Source organism: Zalophus californianus, chromosome 6 (assembly GCF_009762305.2).
Source record: "Zalophus californianus isolate mZalCal1 chromosome 6, mZalCal1.pri.v2, whole genome shotgun sequence".
Taxonomy (NCBI): Eukaryota; Metazoa; Chordata; class Mammalia; order Carnivora; family Otariidae; genus Zalophus; species Zalophus californianus.
Genome location: NC_045600.1, coordinates 136,525,211 through 136,549,843, shown reverse-complemented (window position 1 = coordinate 136,549,843; position 24,633 = coordinate 136,525,211). Strand labels below are relative to the sequence as shown.

General features: G+C 46.3%; 1 protein-coding gene across 6 annotated transcripts in view; it reads left to right on the top strand.

Moving 5' to 3' along the window:
• SV2B (synaptic vesicle glycoprotein 2B) overlaps window positions 1-24,633 on the top strand; it is a 197,500-nt gene that overhangs the window by 12,380 nt on the left and 160,487 nt on the right. Inside the window, exon 1 of one of the 6 annotated variants that reach the window (XM_027572484.2) lies at window positions 6,671-6,691. The exons of 4 other annotated variants lie outside the window; for them this stretch is intronic. The gene's annotated coding sequence lies outside the window, so the exon portion shown is untranslated. Of the gene's footprint in view, window positions 1-6,670; window positions 6,692-10,886; window positions 10,911-24,633 lie in introns of those variants that run through there. One more of the 6 variants, XM_027572482.2, reaches the window with a different exon arrangement.

Sequence of the window (24,633 nt, the reverse complement as noted above, 5' to 3'; positions counted from 1 at the left end):
GGAAAGAAGACTGGGGACCAGGAAAGCTATTGGAGTAGGTGAAGGGGTATGGCCTCATTGGGTCCTGAAGGATGCGATAGTTTTCCAGGTGGGTGGTGGGCAGGAGAAGGGAATTCCTGATAGCAAAGATAGTTTGCAGAGTAGCAAACAGACGTGCAAGTACTTGCTTGATTTGGAAACAATAGGAAGCAATAGACAGGTGTGGCCAGAACATAGAGTGTGAAGTGGTTTGGGTCAGGGGTTGGAAGACAGGGAGAGGGGGTTGGGAAAAGACATTTGTTGGGAAGTGGTGTGAACACCCACGGGAATCTCTTGGGGGTCTAAAAGTTCTCACGTGTGCCAAGGTGGAAAAAGCTCAGGAACCACTGAGATACATAGGGGAGCTGATTGTCTTGGCTATTTGAAATGGTCCTCTAAGTAATGAGATAACCGCTCACCGTTCTGTGCTGTGGCCACAGGCTCAGCTGTGTGTGAATTGAGTGGATCAGAAGTCTGTTATGGCCTCGATCACAGACATCTGTCCAATTAGAGAAATAGCAGCCTTGGAAACTGTGATTGATGTCTTGGAGAAGCTTTAAGGTACAGAAAGACACAAGAGAGTATGGGCAGCATTTAAGAAATATAAAAAAGCCCTTAGACCACATTTGCCCAGAACAAATGGAGCAGAAAGTTCTTTCTTGTATCTGAAAGAGGCTGAGCCACTATTTCTCAGACAGTTGCTTGGATTACATGATTCCAACCCATAACTGCTCCAACAGTTACTAATTAGGACTCCCCCCTGCTTTCCTTTTCTTGCCACCATTTTGGGTATATTAGAACTACATTACTGATAATCCAGAAAATTGGTAAAAGAAAAGGGAAACCCACCTATAATCCCATCATCTATGTAAGCATTTTGAGTCATTTTCTTTATTTAAAAGTAACTATGTTAAATATGCAGTTTTTGCCCCACCCCGGGCAGAGACTGACAAGCTCTTCATCAAACAAGCCAGGTTCCTTGTCTTCACGTGCAAGCAAACTACGTCTCCCAGCCTCCTTTGCAAGTGGGTGTGGCCACATGACAGGTCCCTGGCCAGCCAACCTCCACGTGTTCCTCCAGACTCCTTTCCCATTCTGCTTGGGGCTGTGTCATGTGCAAGAAATAAACTCTGCCTATATTAAAACACCGACTGACATCATAGAGTTCATTTGTTACAGTGATTGGCCTACCTTCACCAATACAGAGCCTGAAATTGTAATTTTCCCTTTTTTCCCTCAGAAGTTTATGGGAACACATTGTAAAAAATCAAGAAGAGTGTTTCTTGACAACATGAAGATTAAAAAGTTGCCCCCTGGGCTGACCGTTGGGTTGCCTGTTTTCTAGGCCCTCCTTCAGTGCAGAGAAGGGTACAGGGTTAAACATCAGTCTTTCCTCTGGTGACTATTATAGGAGCGTATACACTCTGAAAAGTCTAAAGTTCAATATTTTCCCTTTCCCTCCATCGTTGTTTCTGACTTGTGCAAAATGATGGGGCTATCTTGTAGAATCCATTTTTTAAAAAGATTTTATTTTTTATAGAGCAGTTTTAGGTTCACAGCAGAGGGGAGTGGAATTTCAGAGGACTTCCATATGGGCCTGCCCCCAATGTTAGCAGCCTCCCCCACCAGAGTGGTGCCCGAGTTACAACTAGTGAACCTACATTCACACATCATAATCCCCTGCAGTCCATAGTGTACCTTAATATTCACTCTTGGTGTGGTACATTCCATGTCCCATATAATTTTTTTTAAGGATTTTATTTATTTATTTGAGAGAGAGAGAGAGAGTGAGCATGAGTAGGGGCAGGGGCAGAAGGAGAAGCAGACTCCCAGCTGAGCAGGGAGCCCCATGGGGTTGGATCCTAGGACTCTGAGATCATTACATGAGCCGAAGTCAGACCCTTAACTGACTGAGCCACCCAGGGGCCCCATATGTCCCATATAATTTTTAAGCCAAAAGGCCTGCTCTGATACTTAAAGATTGTGTAACTTTGGGCAAGGTGTTTAACTTCAGACTCTCAGTTTCTTTATCTGTGAAATGGTCATAGTGCAATCCACTTCGTGCGGTTATTAAGGAGCATTTATCAAGGAGATAATGGTTGTTCTGTGGTGCTTAGCAGGATACACAGGTGCTTAGCACTCAGTAGTGCTCCCCACTAGACTGGAAACTCCCTGAGAGCTGGGACCATGTCATCTTGTCTACCACCACAGCTCTGGTGTTTAACGTTTTCCCTGGCACACAGGAGGGGCTCAAACTTACTTATCAAACTTGGAGCACCTTAAAGAAACCTGCGTATTTCAGAGGGGAAGTGCTGTGACCCTGGATTACAGAACCAAGAAAGGTGTGAGGGGAAATGTGGGGAAGGTGTAACACCTTGACCTTGCGGTGCTGGAGGGTTAATCTATCAGCTTACCAAAAGGGTTAGAGAACAAGAATTTGCAAGAGAAGATGGGGGTGCCTCCCACTTCTGGTGCGTGTGCTTAGGATTGCTCTATATTTGGATGATGACTGTCTCATTTGAGGGTTAATCCTCTTTGAGTCATCCAGCCCGGGGATTAACTGCTTTAAACTCCAAGCCTCACTGGCCCTGACAATGTGAGCTTTATGTTGCCAAGAACCAGGGCTTGCAGGGGTCAATTTCTGTGGATGCAGCACACACGGCTCCTTTGTGCTTATTTAATTCCAGCCCCTTAATGCTATGGAGGGAGAGACTGAGGCCCTGACAGGGGAAGTAACTTGTTATTTCCTGTAGCGGATCTGTGATCAGAATCCCTGTTTCCAGCTTGGAGATCGCTTCTCTGCTCTGTGCTCGTCTCCAGTGAAGAGTTCAGGAAAAGGAGCTTAGCTGAAAGAGTCAAACAGTGGATCAGTGGGAGAACCCCAGTGTTGATGTAAATTCTGTCTTGTTCTAGAGAAGTCTCCAGTCTGTCTATGAAAAGTCCAGCCTGCTTCCTTGCTCACAGGTGGGCTACTTAGAAACCTCTGTGGGGCTGAGTCCCCCAACCCTTTTCTGGCTTTGTGTGTTCTGCTCAAGATTCCCATTCTGGAATGAAGGACATCTGCCTGGCCCACATCCGAGGGGACCCTTGCTCTAAGTCGAACATGGAATGTGAGGGAAGGGGAGTTCTCAGAGGAAAACTGAGGACTGTCATAGGAGGACCCTTGGTTGTTGGACAGGCAGTCCTCTGACCATCACACACCCTAGGCTGGCTTCTCTTGCTGACAAGGATTCCTAAGTATTAGCTTTGTTGGTGAGTATCAAAGACTTTGAAAATCTGGCTGTATTTCCATCTTTCCTTCCTTTTCAAAGGGCTTCCAGTTTTCATAACCATGTCCTTGCTTGCCCGAATCTTGCATTTTAAGAATTAAAATATGCACAATTCCAAGTTGGATTCCCCCCTCATTAAATCCTTTTTTTACATTGATTTATTCAGCGTTCATTTCTTGACTGCCCGCTGAGCTAGGCACTGGGGTTAGTGGTAGGCAAGGAAGACCTGAGCCTTGCCCTCTGAACTGCTAGCTTGTCTATAATTGGAAGACGTGTAGGCACCCTTGCTGCGCATCAGGGGTATGAAGTTTGATTAGAGAAAGTGCATTGTTGAGTCCTATCGATGAAGAGCTGTTCTACCAAAGAATGTGACTCTGCCTTCTTTCTGTGCATAGGGAATCTTGGAAGGTGATGAGTAGAAAATCCATCTTGGGACCAAACTGCCTGCTGCCTGAGGCTGGAAGAGAGTGGGTGGCCTGGGTTTGTGCTGCTTCTGTTTGCAGGGTGAATGCTAAGCAGCACCCCAGGGCTGCTCTGTTGTTGGGTGGTGGTGTTTGACCACCGGACAGCAAATCGCTTTGCTATTTTCAGGTTATTTGTATAAGCCCAGCAGCTGGCTGCTGTGTAATAATTTTCAAAAGCAAAAGCCTGAAGATATTTGCTTAGAGAGAGAACAAAAATAGGCAGAGAAGGAGGTGTGTTCCACAGTCCCGTGCAGAACGTGGGATTGCTGTGCCTCACAAAGGCGGGATTGTTCCTTGGTTAGAATTCCCCGTGGGACTTCCCCTCCTCAAAGTTCAGGAAAGGGTCATGCATTCTGGAAGGGAAGCCTGTCTCATTCTCTTTGCACGCACTGACAGAGCTAGAAAAACTGCCTTGGCCCCGGGGATCTGGTCGGACTTGTGCTGATAGGTGATAGGGAGCTCACAAGCAGCCATTCTGGCTTTGAGCCCAAGGTCAGCAACCAGGGTACAGACTCGGAAATGCACAGAGCTACACTTTTCTCTTTCTGTTTTATGTCCCATGGTGGCTAGGCTCTGGAGTCAGATTACTGTGTTTGAAGCTCATCTTCTTTGCTTACGAAATGTGCTTTCCTGCTCTATTGCCTCCCTTTCCTTACCTGTAAAACAAGGGCAATATTAATAGTGCTCTATCTTACACAGTTGTTAAGAGAAATAAGTTAAATGAGATAATACAGTGTTCAGCATAATGTTGGGTGTAGAGCAAGTGGTATTAGTCAGCTGTTACTGCATAACGATAATGCTGCATAACAGACAGCCCCAGGTAGCTCAGTGATTCACACAACAAACATTATTTACCTCACTCATGAGTTGGCTTGTCAACTGGGGTGGCTTGCCTTTATGCTGCAGGTCAGGTTCAATCCAGCTATCAGGATGCTACTAGCATCTACTAGGGACATGTTCTTCTTGTGGCAATGATAAAAGAACATGAGGGAAGCCAAACTGTACAAGCACATTTAAAGCCTCTGTGCACATCATGTTTGCTAACATTTCATTGCCCAGAGCAAATCACATGGACAAAAGTCCAGCATCAGTGAGGTGGGAAATATATTCCTCCTTCCGCAGTGGAAGATACTGTAGTGTTACATGGCTAAGAATGTGGGTTATGATTACATGGGGGAGAAGAATTGGCAATAATGATTTGATGTACCAGAGTAAGTTATCTTTGTAACAGGATGTTGAGTGGGACTTTTCTATCATCCCTGAATGGTCACTCAGAGTGCAAGTCTGAAAATAAGAAGGCTTAGGCACTCTGTTTTTTAAACTGAGCCATGGGACCACCTGGCTGGCTCAGTCGTTGGAACATGAGACTCTTGATCTTGGGGTTGTGAGTTTGAGCCCCGTGTTGGGTGTAGAGATTAAATAAATAAATAAATCTTTAAAAAAATAAAGTTGGCCACAGATAACTGGGGTCCCTCATGACTTTCTGGGAGGTATCAAAACTGGCCCTGGAGCCCTCAACCCTAAGCCCGGGGTCTATGTAAGTATAGAGATGGAAGAGGAAGGTAGAATCTTCAGAATCTTGGCCTATAGGAAGTTCTTGCTTGAAAGTGAAAGACTTTTAGGGGTCCCTGGGTGACGAAGTCGGTTAAGTGTCTGACTCTTGGGTTCGGCTCAGGTCGTGATCTCAGGGTCATGGGATTGAGCACTGCATCAGGCTCTGTGCTCAGTGTGGAGTCTGTTTGGGGCTCTCTCCCTCTCCCTTTCCCTCTGCCCCTCCCACTCATGCACTCTCTTTCTCTCCCTAAGATAAATAAGTCTTAAAAAAAAAAAGAAAGTGAAAGACTTTTCACTCTCCACAAAATCAAGTGAAGGGAGTTTGAAAGACTCCCTTGTGGATATAAGATTTTGCCAGGAGGGTAGACAGGTACTCTGCAACCTGGCTGAGTGTGTGCTAACCTACGAGCCAGCCACATTCCAACCCCTGGGAATGTTAACAGACTGGAGCAGGCTGTGCAGAAGACTTCCTTTGAGGGCTTGATGTGTCAGCTGGTGCCTAGTTCTAGTCTGGAAATTTTGACAAGCAGTAGGCTTCATGGAGTAGCCCATTCTAGAAGGGAAAGATGGATGGTAGCATAGTGCCAAGGAAGAAAAAACATTTTTCCAGTACTTTCATTAAGGGCTCAGGAAGGTGCTGAAGTCTCCACGGGAGGGAGCATAAAGCTCAGGGGAGGAGCAGAAGCCCCAGAGCTGTCCAAGTAGTAGCCGAATCATGATGCTGAATCCTGCACCAGTGGCAAATCTACCTGAAGAAGTGGCCAGATGCAAGGACAACAGGCGGCTTTGAGGTGGGACCTGGCTGCCCCTCTCTGGGAGGCTTCTCAGTGCTGGTGGGGACTGAGGTGAGGCTGAACAATTTGCCCCCAAAAAACTGCACACACAGGAGCCATTGGCATCAGAGGGGCCAGTGCAAACCAGAGTAATGCCAGGGAGGGGCATCTCCCTACCATCATCATCATCATCATCATCATCATCACCATCACCTTTGCTGCTGTTTTTATGCTTCACTCCCATTCTAGTTTGAATGAACAAAATTAGTTTACTTCCTTTCTCCACTTCTGGCTTCTCCTTATAGCTCCTTCAGCTCAGTTTGGAGTCTTACAAATTTTATGCACTGGCTAATGAGCTCTCTCTGCATGGAGGCAGGGTCTGGGGGGTGTGGGCACACTGGCTGATCCGCTTGGGGTTCCTGGCTTTTACTTCTAATCTCTAGCTTCTCTCTGGCTGACAGCAGATGGAATTCTCTGCAGGAGGCTCTGCCAAGTTGCTCCACTTTTGAGAATAAGGGAGGGTCCAAAATACATAAACAAAATCCTGGTAGAAAACCTATCTTTGCAAGGAGCAAAGGGTTGGCATGTTTGGGGGAACACGCTTTTCCCAACGGTAAGAGCTATCTTTTTAAAGATAAATCTTTTCCTCATTTGATCATCCTTTAGCATTCAGGGAGAGATTAGTGGCTAACGGGGATGAGGAAAGGTAATCTGTGTTGAAGGTTCTCTGTCATTTGAGGTGCAAGTACAAAGCTATGGCTAGCAATTCATTTGTTCTCATGCTTAGGTTTGGGCTGCCTGATGACCTGCCTGAATTAAGCAAGTGACAAATCCTACTTCTGGGTCTGGTTTTTGTAAACTAATGTAATATATGAAGTGTGACTTGTTTCAAGCCTGTGTTTGCAAGGAAATTTGAGAGTATCCGAATCTATTGGTGAAATTAGTGACTATTCAGCTTTGCCGTCCAATAAGTATATTATTTCCTTACACTTACTATTCTTTTTTTTTTCTGATCAGAGAACTGGTACTTGCTATTGAATAAGATTTGGAAAATAATAAGACTTAGACACTGTAAGGCTCTTTATTTGTGCTTCTAGTCGGCTAGCCGCAAAGTTTGTTCTAATTTACCCTACAACGGGCAATGTATGAGGACGCCCCCCATGCATCCTTGCTTGAAGTATTATATTTAAGAGAAAAAAATCAAACATTGTCAATTTGTTAATTGAGAAAATATCTTATTTTGCTTTTCATTTATTTGATTGCTAATGTGATTCAGCACTTTTACTAACTGACTAATTGTATTTCCTCTTCTAAGCACTGTCTTTCCATGCCCTATGCCATTTCAGATTGAGTGTTGGTGTTTTCTGTATTTGTCAGTAAGAGCTCTGTGTATATTAAATCAGTGACTTATAATTACTGTAAATGTTTCCCCAGTCTATTTGCCTTTAACTTTGTATTTATGTCATCTTTTTGCCATGTAGAAATCTAGTTTTATATGCTCATATTACCAGTATTTTCAGTTAAGATCTCTTTCATTTTATGCTTAGGAAGTCCTTTTTTACCCTGAAATCAAGAAAGTATTCATCTGTAAATTTTAACTATTTTTATTATTTTGATTTTCTATGTGATGTAGTATCAATCGTTTGGACTTTATTATGACTTACGGTGTGAGGTAGGGATCTATCTTTATTTTAGTCCACTTACCTGTTGTTAATCAGTTCTTTCATACATACTTAGTGAATACTCCTTTCCCCGGTGACTTGAAAAGCCACCTTATATTTTGTTCCACTTGATCTCTCTGCTTCTGGTGCCCAAACTAATGTAATTATTTTAGCTTTATGTTATGTTTTAATACCTAGCAGTACAAGTCCCTTTTCATTCTTTTAAAATGTTTCTTGGCTATTTTCACCCATTTATTCTTCCAGATGAATTGCTGAATCATGTTGCCAAGTTAAAAAACAATCCTGTTGGAATTTGGATGAAAATCCAATTTAATTTCATTACAAATTACATTTATATTTATGTAGTTACATTACAAACTAATTTGGTGAGAATTGGAGGTCCAGACATGGCAAGATTATTTACACTATGTTTATTTTCAGTCTCCTTATAAAGCTTTTCATTTTAAAACCATGATAATAAAGTAATAGAAACTAACCCTTTTGAGAATCTAATATGTGTGAGGTTTTGGGTTCTTTAAATTCAATAACTCATTTAATCCTCCCAACTCACGCAAGATGATTCAGAGGGCAAACAGTAGAGCCATGGCACCTGCTCAGAGCTTTCTGATCCTGAAACCTGAGCTGTTAACCTCTACAATAGAATCTTTTACTTAAGATTTCTGCAAATTGAAGTGGCAGAGAACTAGTCTATGAACAAACTAATTTTTGTTTTGTCACCTTAGGCAAGTTTTCATCTAGTGCTATGGTTTTCAATCCTGACTGTACATCAGAATCAGCTGAGGAGTTTATTAAAAAAAAAAATCAATTTCCTAACTGTTCTAACTGCCCTGAGACAGTTAGGAAAGCCCAAAACTGTAGGAATGGGGCTGGGAACTCGACTTTTTAAAGTAAAGTGACCCCGATGTGCAGCCAAAGGTTGTTACCCGGTGATAAAGTACGTCTTCAATTATTGTTTTGGGTTCTACCATTTTTATTTTCCTGCTGGTGTCACCCATAAGTATTGGTTAGAGTTTTGTTTCTTTGTCTTTCATGCCTATTATATTATCTCATAATTTGTACCTTTTTATATGTTTTCTTTTCCTTCTGAAGATGCACCCTAAGATCATGACCCGAGCTGAAACTAAGAGTCAGACACTTAACTGACTGCACCACCCAGGCGCCCTAATATCAATAATACTTTTAATACAATCTTGCCCGTTGACTCCAGGAGTCTTACTACAAAGACTGTATTCCCAATATGTGCTAAACAGTCCCCGTTTGGTAAACTTCCACTACGTCAAGTCTTATGAACCTATTATCTCATTGACATATGTCCCATTAGGCCAAGGATGCTGTGGATGCTAGTAAGATGTGCGTAGAGCCTGATTCAGAGTGGGTGTTTATCATCGGTGCCCACCCTCTCCTCTATCAAGACTTAGGTGGTGATGCTCACAAATGGGGTCCCCGGACATTCTCTCTGGGGACTCAGGAAAGCTGGCATGCCTGGGGCTGTGTTTTCTGTCTGAATCATCTTTAATCACTAAGCTTTCTCCTGCTGGGCTGACTCTGCCCCATCCTTATGCATCATGAGCCATTTGGACACCAGTTCCCGGCTTGTTCTCTGCCAGTACACTTGCTGCAGAGCAGGCACTCCCCAGTTCTGGCTCCTTCTCTAGCCTTTCTGCTGCTTCTAGCTGCTTGTTTTCTCTTTCCGTGATTTAACAAAACTCGATGTCCCAGTTAAGATATTTTACATCTGGGGCTTGTCTTCCCCAACCTTTCATCTGTTTTCAGTCCTACACTTTCCAAGACACCCATTTAAATAAGAGCTTGAGGACGAGACAGTGTGGGTGGGCCATAAAACCATAGAGCCTGCATTTGCTTCTCGAGGAATAACCTCAAAAGTCAAGATCCATGCAGGGAACACTCATGGGCCCCTGTGTCTGCTGTGTTATTTGTGGGACAGAAATGGTGGTGGAAGGGATTTGCATTTGTTGAATGCCAGCTATTTGCCCACTATCGTCTGAAGAGTAGACCTCATTTACTCTGTGCAACAGATTCCTGCAAGGTAGGAAGTCTTCTTGCCACTTTACAGGGAAGCTAAGTTACACACCCCACGTCCCGTGGTTGGTGTGTGATAGAGCTGTGATCCAGGCCTTTGGACTCCTTGTGCAGTGCTCTTTTCTCTCTACTGGGCCTGTCTTCATGAAGGTCTCCAGAGACGAGCAGGGAGAGGTGATTTGGGAACAGACTGGATGTGTAGATAAGCTATCAGCGGGGGGGACAAACCCGAGCTCTGAGCACACTTGGTCTGTGTCCCCTGCATGTCTATAAGTTCCCCCTCCCCCTTTACCTGGAAATCACCTGGGACTGCGTGGAGGACTGTGGCCGTGAGATGTGCCCTGAAGAGGTGTATAGGGAAAGAGGAGGTGCCTTGTGTTGCCCCAAATGTCTCTCTACTGTGAGAGACGTTTAGCTCTGGCAGTTTCAGAGAGGATGCTTAATATCCTTTAGGAAACGATTCGTCCATGGAACCTTGTGCCCCTCATTCTGGGCACATCATCTTGGGGTAACGCCAAGGTGAGCAAACTGTTTTGTTTCACTGGCACTGGTTTGCTTTTCTTTTCTCACCACATTCATTAAATTATCAAAATGTTATTAAGATTTAAATGAAATCTCCCTGCCTCATCTCTCCATCTGTTCTCCCTATTTATTCCCTCAGGGACGTCATGAATCTGTCATGTGTGATTTTACAGCTTCTCGTATCCGCAGCGCCTGTGGTGTATCCTCCGCAGGCTACGAGGCATGACTCTCTAAGCAGGACTCTGAGGTGGGGGGGCGCTGGGAAGCTAACGGCACCTCCTTCCTCAGGGACTGAGAACCGTCTCATGGGTGCCAAGCCTGGCAGCCGGGTGCAGGTGGGAGCACATGTGCTCTTCCTGTGTGAAACAGAGCTTTTCAGGCCCGCAGAGAGATCAGGGTCTTCTGTGAAGTCATCCCCCAACTTTCTGCTGTCCAGAGATGCGGAAGTGTTGGTTCTCGAGAGGGGAGCAGGTTGGTGGGCTCGGGGCTGCCCTGACCAAGGACCACAGACTGGGCGGCTTGAGCAGCAGACATTCACTTTCTCACATGGCTCTGGAGGCTGGAGACCCGACCCCAAGGTACCAGCAGGTTGGTGTCCTCTGAAACTTCTCTCCTTGGCTTGTAGATGCTGCCCCAATGACGCCTCTTTACACGGGCGTCCCTCTGCAGGGGCACATGGCTGGGGGCTCTGTGTGTGTCCTCATCTCTTCTTCTTATGAGAACACCAGTCAGACTGGGTCAGAGGCCACCCTTGGGGCCTCATGGTAACTCAACACCTCTTTAAAGGCCTTATCTTATCTTTTTTTTTTAAGATTTTATTTATTTATTTGAGAGAGAGAGGGAGAGAGAGCATGAGCAGGGGGAGCTGTGGGAGCTGCAGAAGGAGAGGGAGGAGCAGGCTCCCCGCTGAGCAGGGAGCCTGTTGTGGGACTCGATCCCATGACCCTGAGATCATGACCTGAGCCAAAGGCAGATGCTTACTTGACTTTGAGCCACCCAGGCATCTCTAAGGCCCTATCTTGACACAGAGTCACATTCTGAGGTGCTGGGGGTTGGGACTTCAGCATATGCATTCGGAGGGGACAGTTGAGCCCCTTGCAGAGAGTGAATGAGTACGGATGTAAACACCTGAGTTCCTGCTCTATGCCAGGCACTGGACTCACAGCTTCCCCTCCTTTTCCTCATTTATTGAAAAGGGTTCTGCAGCTCACCTGACAGTGATCCCAGTTGGCCTTGTATAATCACCACTGTGCCGTCAGTACGAGCGATGAGGGTCCCCTCGAGAACTCGGAAATTTAGCACCCGGGCGTGAAGAGCAGAGTGGGAAAATGAAGTCCCCTTGAGAAAACGGCCCCCAGCGCCACTGTACTTGACACAGCTGGATTGAATATAGTAATAATGATAATAACATATACTTGTTGAGTGCTTCCAGTATTCTAAGTGCTTTAAATGTATTACCGATTTAATTGTCATAGTACTAAAGAAAACACACACTTTTAAGAGGTGTTGGTAAGCCAAGTATGTGGAGAAAGAGGAGTTTCTCAGAAGGTGGTGTGGACAGGTGCCTTCCAATTACTGCCCAAAATAGAGGGCACTGCAGCCGAGAGACTCCGGTGGGAGAGTTCCCATGGCAAGGCTGCTTCTGTTGTGGGCACGAGTGCAACAGGCTCTGAGCTGGAGCTGGGAGCATGGTGACTCATCTGCCTTGCTCGCTCTGGTTCTGTGTTCTTCAGCGTCCTTCCAGATAGCCTTCCTGTGCCGGTCTGCCTATTGGAAGGGGTTATGTTAGTCATGCCAAGCTGAGGAGCCTGGCTTACAGGTAGATCTCTCCTTGCAGATAAATACTGTGGCATCCTGGTTGATATCTCAGTCTGGAATGCTTGGGTAATTCAAAGGGACTCATGTTGTAGGGTCGATGCAACCTGATTTAGAGTGGGAGCCAGATCTCGGGCCGGGATCATTTGTTTTCCATGGCCGATGTAGCAAATGACCACACACTCAGTGACTTAAAACAACACACATTTATGGTCTTACAGTTCTGGAGATCGGAGGTTGAAATGGGTCTCACTGGGCTAACATGAAGGGGTCGGTGGGGCTGCATTCTTTCAGAGGCTGTAGGGGAGAGTCTGTCCCCTTGCCTTTTCCAGTTTCTTGGGGCCAAGCACATTCCTGGGCTTGTGGCCTCTTTTTCCATGTTCAAAACCAGCGGCTTAGCATTTTCAAGTTTCTCTCTGACTCTGACACCCCTGCCTTCCTCTGTTAGTTATGAGGATCCTTGGGATCCCACAGTGGGTCCACTCAGACAACCCAGGATCCATCTCAAGATCCTTAACTGAGTCTCATCTGCAAGTCCCTTTTGCCACATAGAATAACGTCTGCCCGGGTTCTAGGGATTAGGCCGTGGAGAGCTTTGGAGGGGCGTTACTCGGCCTACCACCATTATCCTTACTGAGGTAATGCATACCCTTTGGGAAAACTCTTGGATGATGGTCAGCTGGTCACCCTAGTTTCCCTGCACACTCTCATTGTTGAAGTTGTCATCCCTTCCTGGTGAGGCACAGAGGAGGGCATTTGTACCCCACGTGAACATCAAGGAAACTGAGGTTCATGCAAGCTGCGTAGTTCTGTGGGATTGGAACCTATTCTGGTGAGCAGCACTATCCTTTTCATTACACCACGCTCCCTTTCCAATCCAGATTTAGCAGATAGGGATGCTGAGATTTATTTCCATGGAGACAAAGAGGCGGAGAACCACGAGAAGGAATACAGTTTCCCAACCAGGTGGTGGGAATGTAGAAGTAAGGCGTACAGGTGTAGATCTTCCTGCGGTGTGCCAGAGATTGTTCTGTTGACTTCAAAAGCCAACATTCCTCAGTGGCTGGTGCCACTCTGCATTTGGCTTTCTCATAAAACTAAATCGACAAATCAGGTTACAATTCACCTCAAAAAGGAAGCATGGAAGTCTCTTATTTCAAATTCATCCATCCATCCATCCATCCATCCATCCATCCATCCATCCATCCATCCCTTCATAAATTCATCTATCCATCCATCCATCCAGTCATAAATTCATTCATTCGTAAATTCATTCATTCATTCATTCATTATTTTATCACCCATAGAGGGCATTTCCTGTGCTGAGTGCTGTGGGGAATACAGAGACGTCTAAGGTATGGCTTTTGTTCTAAAGGAGTTTACAGTTGAATAGTTCAGCCTGGTCATCTGTCTTGTACACCACACAGCACAGGTGTTGGAATTGCAAGACTTGGACCCAAATCCTAGCTCCATCCATCCCTAGTGTGTGATGCTGGGCCAGTTGCTTAACCTCTGTGAGTTTGCCTCATGTTTTCCTTCTATATGATGGGATAATGACTGTAGCTACCTTGGGGGTGGCGGTCCTTTCGAGGACTGAATGAACGTCAAGTGTTCAGCTCTGAGCTGGGCTTGGGCAGATGCTCGTGAGACGATGTCTACCCTTCTTTTCCCTTGGTGCTTAGCTTTACCTTCAGAGAAAAGAGCAAAGTGTGGATGAGCATGGTGGGGAGTGTGAGAGATGGATTTAAGCATTCTGGGATATAATTAATTAATGGGCAGAGGCCAGCCTGGAAAGAGATCCTTTTTGTGGCCATTCTAGAATGAGCTCATTACGCCGTGCCCCCTGTTTGAGGCTCAGGAAGGCATTCTGTTCTCCAAACCCACACTCAAAGCACTGTCCAGCCAGCTTTTCTTGCATCCTCTGGCAGAAAGGCTCAGTAGGGGCTTAGAAAGGGGATTGTCCACACCTGTCCTAATTTGGGGAAAGAAAAGCTCTTTCTATGGAACAAATAGCCTCTTGGATGAGAAAGAAAAATACTCCAGAGGCATAACAGACACAGAATGGGCCCAGGGACAGCCCAGAGGGTGTTGGGGTGCATAGGGAGCTGAGGTGCTGGTGAGGAGGTGGGGTGGGTGGAGAGGAAGGAGGAGCTGTATGTTCTGCTGGGCTCTGGCATGATGCCTTTATGGGTGGAGTTCAAGTTTAAACCGCTGCGTATTGGGGGTGTAGAAATAGTCCCAGGGGTTCACCAGGATTTCCGTGTTAGCTCTGCCAAGCTAAGCAGATTCAGGAGTAGTTCTTTGAGCTTTTCTTTCCTTTTTCTCATTATAAGCCTTACTGTGGCATGTGTTTTGTGGACTCTAAAGAGACTTGGGAAGAGTTTGTGAATAATGACATTTGGGGCTCTGCACAGAAAAACATCCCCCAGGCATTTGTGTGGAGGACGGGAAAGGAGTACACCCATGAGCACTCTTCTCTTTCTCAGGTTCATCCCAAGGGCTCAAACCAAACTTGAGATAGTGCAGGAACTGCAGCTCCACTCTCCGGGGATACATCCTATGTCCCGCGTGGTGTCTCACAGAGGTTGTCAGTCCCTCCCGGGAGCCGTGTTCACCCCACCCACGGCCAGCCAGCCTCAGAGGCTGTTCTCCGAGAAAGTGGGATGGGAGAGCAGGAGGAGGTGTCAGAATGCAAAAGTTGTTCTGCTCTTTCCTTGAAAATGAACTTCACAGCTTATAAGCAATGATCTTTCTGCATGTATCAGAAGAAGTGAGTGGACCAGATAGCGACTCAGGGTCCGGAAGCCCCCAACCCCACACCACCTGGTTGAATATGAGATCCCTGTGTCGTCATGTGCAAGTCTGTAGACGGGGGTTAAATCATCACAGTGGCAGTGGGCCACGTCACAAATATCAAACATGTCCTGGGTTAGATACAGAACACGTATAGAAATGAGTCTGTTGTGGGGGGGCTGCCCTCAAAGTAATTAGAGTGTCCTTGGCAAAATGAATATGCAACTGACCATCACATCAAGTAGAATAAAATGAAGGCTGCAGCAAAGGGATAAGCAAAGTGCTGGGTGTGCTAAAGAAGAAGTCAGTGGCCCGGGGTTGAATCTGGGGAGGCACTGTGGCATCGTGGCTGAGCCAAGCAAGAAGGCAAAGCCAGCAAAGGTGTCATATGTTTGGGAAAAGCCCAGAGCTGGAACGTGGTCTGGGTGCACAGATGTGTCTACAAAGGTGGCTGGAACCCAAATGGAAAGGTGCGTCTAGCATGATGAGCCTTGTGTGGGGACTCACACAAGGACTGTGCCAGGAATTTGCTAGGCAGCAGGGAGCCCTGCCTTCTTTGGAGGGCATTTTTTTTTCCCTAGTCCGATCCGGTCTGTGGTTGGAGGCAGTATGACTTTGTGGGTTTTGGTCTCTTCCCTGGTTAGACTCTGAGCCCTGCTGCTTACTAACTGTGTGCCCACCAATATGATTTTCCTCAGCCTCTGCTACATCTTCTGCCAAATGGAGGCAGGAATAGTACCCACGGAGGGGGCTTGAGAAAGTTCAGTGTGCCAAACTGTTAGAGCACGTTGCTCAGTGACCGGTACTTGGCATGGCTCAGCAGGGGGGAAGTGCATGTTAATAGGAGATGACTTTCCACAGTGGGATGTCGATGGCTCGGGGAGGATGGGGGGCTGCCATCCTGGGGCTGTGTGGGCAATTGTCTTGCATGCAGGTTGGGGATGCCCCTGCCTACACCGGGACAGTGGTAGAGAAGGGAAAGGAGATACTGAAGATGACTCACGACGTTGAGATTGGATGGCTGGGACTTGGCAGGTGTGGGAAGTGGGGCTGAGGTTCCCAGGTTTTGGCAGCTCAGAGGGAGGGTGGAAGAGTGTTGGATTGCCACTTCAGGTGCTGGGGGACCTCTGCGTGGGCAGGTGCATGAGCTAATTGCAAATTCAGGGATGAGGCCAAGGTCGTGTTATGTGGTGACAGGGTGGAAGTGGCAGCAGTCTTCCAGGGAGACAGAGGCAGAAGAGAGATGTGTGGTGCATAGAACCGTAGGAAACATTTCCTATGTTTAAGCTGGAGGTGGAGGATGAGGAACAGAGAGTGGGAGAGAGAAGCATTCAAGGAGGAAGGAGAGCCATGGGAGAGCAGGGTGCCTGGATCCCAGTGCAAGAGAGGGCTGACCAGGAAGGGGGCACAGGAGGAGGGGGACCTGGAGGAGGTGCCTGCATGGTCATCAGGGCATCCAGGTGAGCCCGGAGGATGTGCTTCTGGAGCATGGGTGAGAACAAGACCAGGAGTGAAGACAGGAGGGTGGGGGGCAGGACACAGGCCAGTGAATCAGGATAGAAATCAAACATGAGCTGGAGAAAGTGCAAATGGAATTTATTGAATAGTGTGAGTGACAGAGAATAGCAGACAAAGTGTCTGGGGGACTCGGAAAGGAGAGAAGAATGACTTTCAGTGTTGCTTGGGGTAGGGGCTTTTGTTAGCAAAGGGTCTAGGGTACGCTTTGTTCCAGGAATCCAGGGTAGGGTCCAATCAAGCACAAGTGTCAGGTGAACAAGGGGTGTTATTCCGTAAGTTACTAAAAGTTCTGGTGTGGATGCCTGTGTCAGCTGAGGGTTATTCGAAGTAATGTCCTAGAACATGTTTGGGATCTGGCTCTTCTTAGGTATTATCAGGGGTTTGGGGCCTCAGACAAAACTTTGCGAATGATTAATTTTCTGGCTTTCCCCTTGAGATGGGAACCTCAAGCTTCTTTGGCTTATTCAGAAATGGAGCCTGGCAGAAACACAGCAGACACGGAGCCTTCCTAAAATGGAGCCCCTTCAGCTCCCCTGTCTCAAAAGGAAGGACGACAGGATGCAGATTGGGGTGGTGGGAAAGGGAGCTGAGAGAAATGTTTTCAGATGGTGTGATATTTGAGCATTTTTACAGGGTGAAAAAGGGAGAGTGTGAGGAAGTGGAGCTTAGAGATGCAGAGGGAGGAGGTGGGGGATGGAGCCGAGTCTAGGAACAAATGGGGGAGGCCGGGCTGAGCCCAGGGTGGAGGTGAGCTTTATAAATGGGCAGCGGTGCTGAGGAGGAGGCATGGCGAGGGGGAGAATGGGATGGATGGAGGCAGGAGGCACTGTGAGTGAAGGCGACAGTGTTCACTGACCTGCGGGTACGTTCAGGAAGTAAGAGTGGTGGTTTGGGTTTAGGGAGTGGGGTGGGATTCTTGAGGAAGGTTTGGAACAGCCCCCAAGGGAATAAGACAAGGCACTTCCTAGGGGCTCTCCAGGAGCTCAGGTGATTTGAGCATCTGCCTTAGAGGTTGAGCAGATGAGTACATGTATGTGTGTGTGTACATATAGATGTATTATGTGTGTGTGGCTATATATACGTGTATTTTGTTTGTTTTTTGTTTTGCTCTTGTTGGTGTTCTTTTACACTGTTTGGCAGGATAAACAATGGGAAAAAGAGAATGGGTTTCGGCTGGAAACTGTGCCTGTCTGTGGTGCCCCCTGGAACCAGCAGCATTTCACATACAGTCAGTGGACTGGGACATTAAAGACCACTAGGATCTGTTATGTGCCACAGCCTGAGAGACCTCTCCCATAAACCCCTATTGGCTCAGTTAACACTATAAAAACCCCATGAGGGTGGTGCCGGGGTGGCTAGGTTGGTTGAGCGTTGACACTTGGTTTTGGCTCAGGTCATGATCTCAGGGTCGTGGGATCAAGCCCCGCATTGGGCTCCACGCTCAGCATGGAGTCTGCTTGAGATTCTCTCTCTCTCTCTGCCCCTTTTCCTGCACACACACACACACACACACTCTCTCTCTCTCTCTCTCTCAAGTGAATAAATCTTTAAAAAAAAAACCCCAAACTCCGTGAGGAAGGCTATGCTTTTATTCACATTTTGCAGTGGGAGAAACTGAGGGCTGGAAAAATTAAGGGACTTGAGTACAGTCATATACAGAGTACGTGGTGAAGGTGGAAACGGACATCTGAGACCACATAAAAAGCAGGCATTTTCTCTGACGTCCTGCGCCTGTGGTGCAGACTTGGTTTTAGAGCTACCTAGACGTGAAGGAGCAGCATTTGTTGTTGGGCCAGATGCACCCGTGAGCACAGGGCTCTGACTGTAGAGGAGAAACCAACCCCATTGACCCAGTGAGAACTACCGCCCTCCCATTGCATGGCTCTCAGGCAATGTGCGTAGGAACTTTTCCTTCCCTTTCTCTCTCTCTCTTTCTCTTTCTTTCTTTCTTTCTTTCTTTCTTTCTTTCTTTCTTTCTTTCTTTCTTTCTTTCTTTCTTTCTTTCTTTTCTTTTCTTTTTTGGAGACTGCTCAAATGCACAGGAATTGACAAATTCTAATAATAGTCTATTTTGGGGTGAGTGTTAAATTATTCAGATGCAGGCACAAATAGAACGTCTCTAGCAGCCTCGACTTCCCGCTTGAACCTGCAGATGTCAGTTAGGGGAGCGGGGCGAGGGTCTGCAGATGACACCCCAGGTGGGTAGGCAGGAGGTAGGGCTTGTGTCCACTGTCCAGGAGCCTACAACTCCAAACTCTCCCTGTTTCCAGTCCCAGACTGTGGTGTCCCTGGGCCGGACTGGTGCTGCGGTGACCAGACCCTGGCTGGAGCTTCTTTGGGTGCATGTAGGTGTGACTCCCAGGTATGCCATCCACCAAATGTTGGCACAGCTGCAGCATGCTTTTGTGGCGGCCACAAAATGTGGTTTTGCTTTCCTCTGAGCTCCCAAAGGTCCACATCCATGCAACAGGGCTTTGTGCAGGATCTTTCCAAAAGGGAGGCGGGCTGTGATTTCAGAATATGGGAGTCCTCTCATAACTCTCCACTTTTCTTGCTACCGCTCAGCCTCCTTTCCTCCAGGAACTTCTTTGCATCCTCTGATGAGGGTGTTGCTGCACAAGACTATTCAGGGTTGCTCTGATCCCAGCCCTCTTTATGGAAATACCTGGAGGGATGGGCAGTCCAACAGTGTAGCTGTGATGTAGGCTGATTACTTATTATCCAAACCAGGACACTTACCAGAGTGAAAAGGGGATGCTCTTTCATATGGCTCCAGAACACCAGGCACCATCAGGCAACTGTCTGGAGCCATTTGGCAAGATGGCCACTCTGGAAGGAACAGGCTTCAAATGAACCGTATGCTTAACTTCAAGGAACTTCAGTTTTCTCATCTGTTAAACTGAAGCCTACTTCTCATGATCACATGGGAGTAATACAGTTCATACACCGGGCACAATTCCTAGCACATAAGTGTTCAATATATATTAGCACTTTCTTCTTTGTAATTTAAAAAACACAGAGATTCAGGGTACCTGGGTGGCTCAGTTGATTAAGCATCTGATTTTTGGTTTCGGTTCAGGTCATGATCACAGGGTCGTGAGATTGAGCCCAGGGTAGGGCTCTGTGCTCAGCATGGAGTGTGTTTCAGATTCTTTCTCTCTCCCTCTCCCTCTGCCCCTCTCCTTGCTTGCACGCACGTGCTCTCTTTCTCTCTTAAATCAATCAATCAATCTATATTAAAAAAGAACACAGACCCAATAAAAAAAAAAAAAGCAGCAGCAACAAAAACCGTCCACACCAAGATCATATGTAGGTTTCCGGCCGGTGGGATTGAACTCCACCTGCTTTCAGCCCCTCTCCCACACACTCTTGCTGACCCAGATGGGGTGTTGCTCTTTCCATCAGCCCTTTCCTCTTCTCCCCAGATGTCTCTGGTTTCTATATAGTGGTATTTTTCAACTTGTTTTTTTTTTCATTATTAGCCCCCAGGAAGCTTTTTAGACATCCATCCCAATTGCCAACACTTCCCTCCCCACCATGAAATTTTAATACCACAGATGCACCATGTATCTGTTTATATATCCTGGCCCTTTGAGGAGCCACCAACCATTGTGATACCTAAGGTCCCCCTCCCCTTGCAGAACCAAGTTTTGCTCCCTCCAAGAAGTGATTTTCACACCCTTGGGACTGAGGTCACCCCCTTTGAGAATTCCTGGCATACAACATGGTCAACGTCTATCTTCTCACTCCATGTTAGATCCTCCTGTGCTGGGGTGTGGTGCTCCTGGGTCAGAGCCCACATGGTGGGGATGGGGGAGAGCCATGAAAACCAGGAAGAACTAGCTTCTGTTGAGCAAATGCCTCAAGGCACTTTATCACTAACCCTCACAGCAATCCTGCAAGGCAGTTTTTTTTTTTCATGGATGAGAAAGCTCAAGCTCAGAGAGGGAAAGTCACCCATAGCTGAAGTGACAAGTGACAGGGAGTTTAAGACTGTGTCTGTCAGATAGGAAAATTGAAACCATTTGGCCACACTGCCTCTTCCTGAAGGCCAAGGAGAAGGTGATGGTAGAAGAAACCAGCCTTAGCTGAGCTTCTACTATGTGTCTGGGGCTCTCTTAGCTGCTTATCTCTGTGAGTGGGTGTTCCAGTTTTAGAGATGAAGAATGGGTTCACAGGGATTAGTTTGTTAAAGCTCACATGGCCAGCATTCATGAAGGCTGGGTTATAGCCTAGGTCTGCTTGCTCCTAGAACCCCTTTCTCTGACCATTATGAGAGAGGAAGTGCTCTGAGCCTCTACCTTGTAGGAGGGTGAGAGAACCCCCATAGTTGCAGCTTCCTCCCACAGCCAGCATTTTATGTGTTTTAACTCCCCTTTCCCAACACGTACACTCAATTTTTGGGGGGCACAGATAGGAAGAGAAATATACACTATCCTGTTTTGAAAACTTTGTAAATATCACTACCATCCACAAACTATGAGGCTCTGAGAATCCCAGATTAAATCACTGGTCTCTGATATGACAGAGTGACCTGTGCTCTTGGGAAGTAATATAGCAGGATGGCATTCGGGCAGTCATAGGCGGATGGTGTGGCTTAGGTACAAATGTCAGATCTGGAGGAAGAGAGTGGCCCTACCTGAGCAGGGTGCTGGGAGGTTCAATGCAGGGTGAATGCAGCTGACAACTCCAGAACATAAGGAGTCAGTTTCTTGGGGGGGGGGGTCCTCTCTAGGGCCCTTTGGAATGTCTTTGGGGGAGAGAACCTTAATCTATATGTGCTGTTTCCAGCCAGTGGAACAGCTGTGAGAAGGCCCAGTCCTCTTGGGTGTTTTGCCCCAGGCAGAGAACCATGCAGTAGAATAAGAGATCATGGAGGCAGCATCCCCAAGCCCCTTACGTCTTTCATTTCATCATTGGCCTGATTTGCTGAGCCCCGACCTGACAGCCAGGCAGGATCCACCCAGGCTTCCATACCCCGGAGCAAGAGCTTGGGCTCCGTTAGGCAGGCTGATTTTTTAGTCATCATGTCTGTCTCTCCAGGAGCAGCAGTGGCTGCCTCCTTCCCCAGGGAAGGCAGGGGCGGAGATAGCCAGGGTTGGCTGGCTCTCCTGCTGTGCTGACAGGCATCTGGAGGCTGGCTCCTGGGGATCCAGAGCTGATGGTGATGAAACACAGGGCAGCAGCTTTGGCTGGAGAAGCAAGATGGATCTGAGGGGGCTGCTCATTCCTGCCCTCCTGGACACAGGCTATTTCACCTGACTAGTGTTACGGCAGATTAAGAAAGAAATATCTGGTCCTAAATGAAAAATTAGATCCTGTGCAGAAGACAGTCTGCAGGCAAATCAAAAGTGCCTGCGTCTAATCTGCAGGGAATGGAAGTCCCAACTCATAAACCAGCTGTTGGGATGACTTGGGGGAAATCAGGCCACTGGCAAGCCTCCATTCTCCAGCTATAAGATGAGAGGGGTGGGTTGGATAACCTCCACGCACCATTTACTTTTTTTTCCTGGTTCTGTACATTTTTTTTAAAGATTTTATTTATTTATTTGACACACAAGGCGCCCGGCTAGCTCAGTCGGTAGAGCATGAGACTCTTATTTATTTGACACACAGAGAAAGAGAAAGAGAGAGAGAGAAAGCACAAGCAGGGGGAGGGGCAGAGGGAGAAGCAGGCTCCCTGCTGAGCAAGGAGCCTGATGTGGGACTTGATCCCAGGACTCTGGGATCATGACCTGAGTGGAAGGCAGGTACTTAACTGACTGAGCCACTGAAGTGTCCTGGTTCTATACATTTTTAAAATGGTTTTATTAAAAACTTGAATATGCTACTGGGACACCCCTCTAGACTCTAATTATTAGGCACCCCAACTAATGAGTGGTTAAGCCATGCTCATATCAGAATCCAGCAACTAAAGACAAGAGTGGTACCACAGCATTTATTTAAAGCTCTTACTTGTTTTCTAACTTATTATTAGGTTTACTATGGATAAAGAGGCAGCAAATAACTAGTGAGTAGCTATATGCCAGGCATGAGATGGTGAACACATTACATGTGCATTTACCTTGAGACTCAGAAATCTTACTTCTAAGATTTAATTACAAAAGTACAGCATTGGAAATACAAAAAATATATACCCAATGTTATTAATTGTAGCTAAGAACATCAGTTGACCTAAACACATCAAATAGGTTTTATTCTGAGTTCCATAGGTTCATAAGGGTGCTCAGAATAAAACATCTCGTTGGTCACTTTGGAGGATGCTAGGGTACCAGCTTATTATTTTGAAAACTGATAGATAAGGAGAAAGAATCAGATGTCTATTTTGCTTTTCCTTTACAAACTGTATCTCAGGACAAGCAAAGAGTGGATATGGGGGAAGTTTCTCTTTATATAAGCATTCCAGCTAATAATTGAAGAAATAACTTTATAATTAGGATTTTGGAATCCTGAGTTGCGGGGTCTAGGCAATGATCACTGGTGTCTATGAGCATCATGGGAAGAAAGACAGCAAGATTTTATGTGCCCTTGATAGAAGTACGGCAACACTGCCCTTGAAGTACCCTTGACACACTCCCACTCCCCCCAAAGCTAACCTGAATATAAATAAGAATAGCTGTCCAACAGAAGTTTCTGTGATGATGGAAAAATTCTGTCTGCACAGTCCAACATAGTAGCTACTAGCCATATGTGGGTATTGAGAACTTGAAATAAGACTAGTGTGACTGAGGTACTGAATTATTAAAATTTATTGAATTTTAATTAATTTAAATTTACATAGCTATGTGTGGCTAAACACTGCTACATTGGGCAGCCTGGCTCTAGACTTACCCAAGAACTATGGGAGACACAGGGGACAGAAGAACATGTCAAATGACACCATAGGAATGCAAACAGCAGAACACTATAGGAAATTTTATAGGACAAACTATCTGGTCTCATCAACAGATAAGATAAGAGATAGTGGGGGGAATGTATGAATTAATAAAGACAAGTGATATCAACCAATTATAAAGGTATGGGGCTTATCTGAATTATTATTTGAACAAATACTCCAGAAATATTATGAGATGATATTACAAAGGTATTATTGTTTTAGGTGTTATAATGCTATACTGATTATTTTTAAAAGGAGTCCTATTTTTTTAAAGGAGTCTTATTTTTAAAGAGACACTACTGATATATTTATGGATGAAATCATGTGATATTTGGGGCTTAATTTAAAATAATCTGGTGTGTGTAAAACTGTGTGGGGTGTAGATGAAACAAGATTGGAATGAGTTGGTAATTGTTGAAGTTGATTGGTGGGTATATAAGAGTTCATCATATCACTCTCTTTAGGTTGGAAGGTATTTTAAAATTTTCACAATAAAATATAAAAAAACAAAAAGAAGTAAAGGAAACTTCCCAGGATCCTCTCTCCAATGTGAAATAAGACCAGCCATAACAGTAACAAGAGCCTCACCCTTGAGCTGAAATCAGAGCTGGAAGCCAGGGGCAGAGGATGTATGAAGGGTGGTAACCCAAGGGGAAGGCAGGGTCCCCTGAGGGAAAACACCACTACCAACATTGCAATAAGGAGAGTAAGTCTAGGGCCAGGGCCAGCATTGTGGGACAGGAACTGAGACTTCTCCAGCAAGCTGCAACCCCAGCTAAAGGGATCCCGGATCTATAGCATCCTTGGCTCTCAGAAAAAGCAAAAGCAAATTTTCTTTGTAGGACGGCATCCTCCATTTTGGCATGTGGGATTCCCATGGACTAAGATCAAGCAAATATGAACAAAGACTAGGGTGTATATAGCCCCTGTCATCTAAACCAGGGCACTTTTGAAGATGAGGGGGTGTGACAAAAGAGCTAGCACGTATAAATTACTGCAAAAGACATAAACCCAGATTGTTCTGGAGAAATGGAGGCTTATGGCCCCCTGGCAAACAGGAGGGAGTGGGACAAAGTCTCTTCTGTTCCTGGAGTTTGGTGGCAGTGAGAACTTGCATCTCACCCCAGATCATGTGGAAGTTGAGCTCATACTCTGGGTCGGTGGTTCTCACTCAGTGTGTGGTCCCAGGGCCAGTAGCATTAGCATCACCTGGGAACTTGTTAGAAATGCAAATTCTTGGGCCCTGCCTTAGACCTAATAAATCAGGTGGTGGGGCCCCACCAGCTGTTTTGGAACAACTCCACGTGA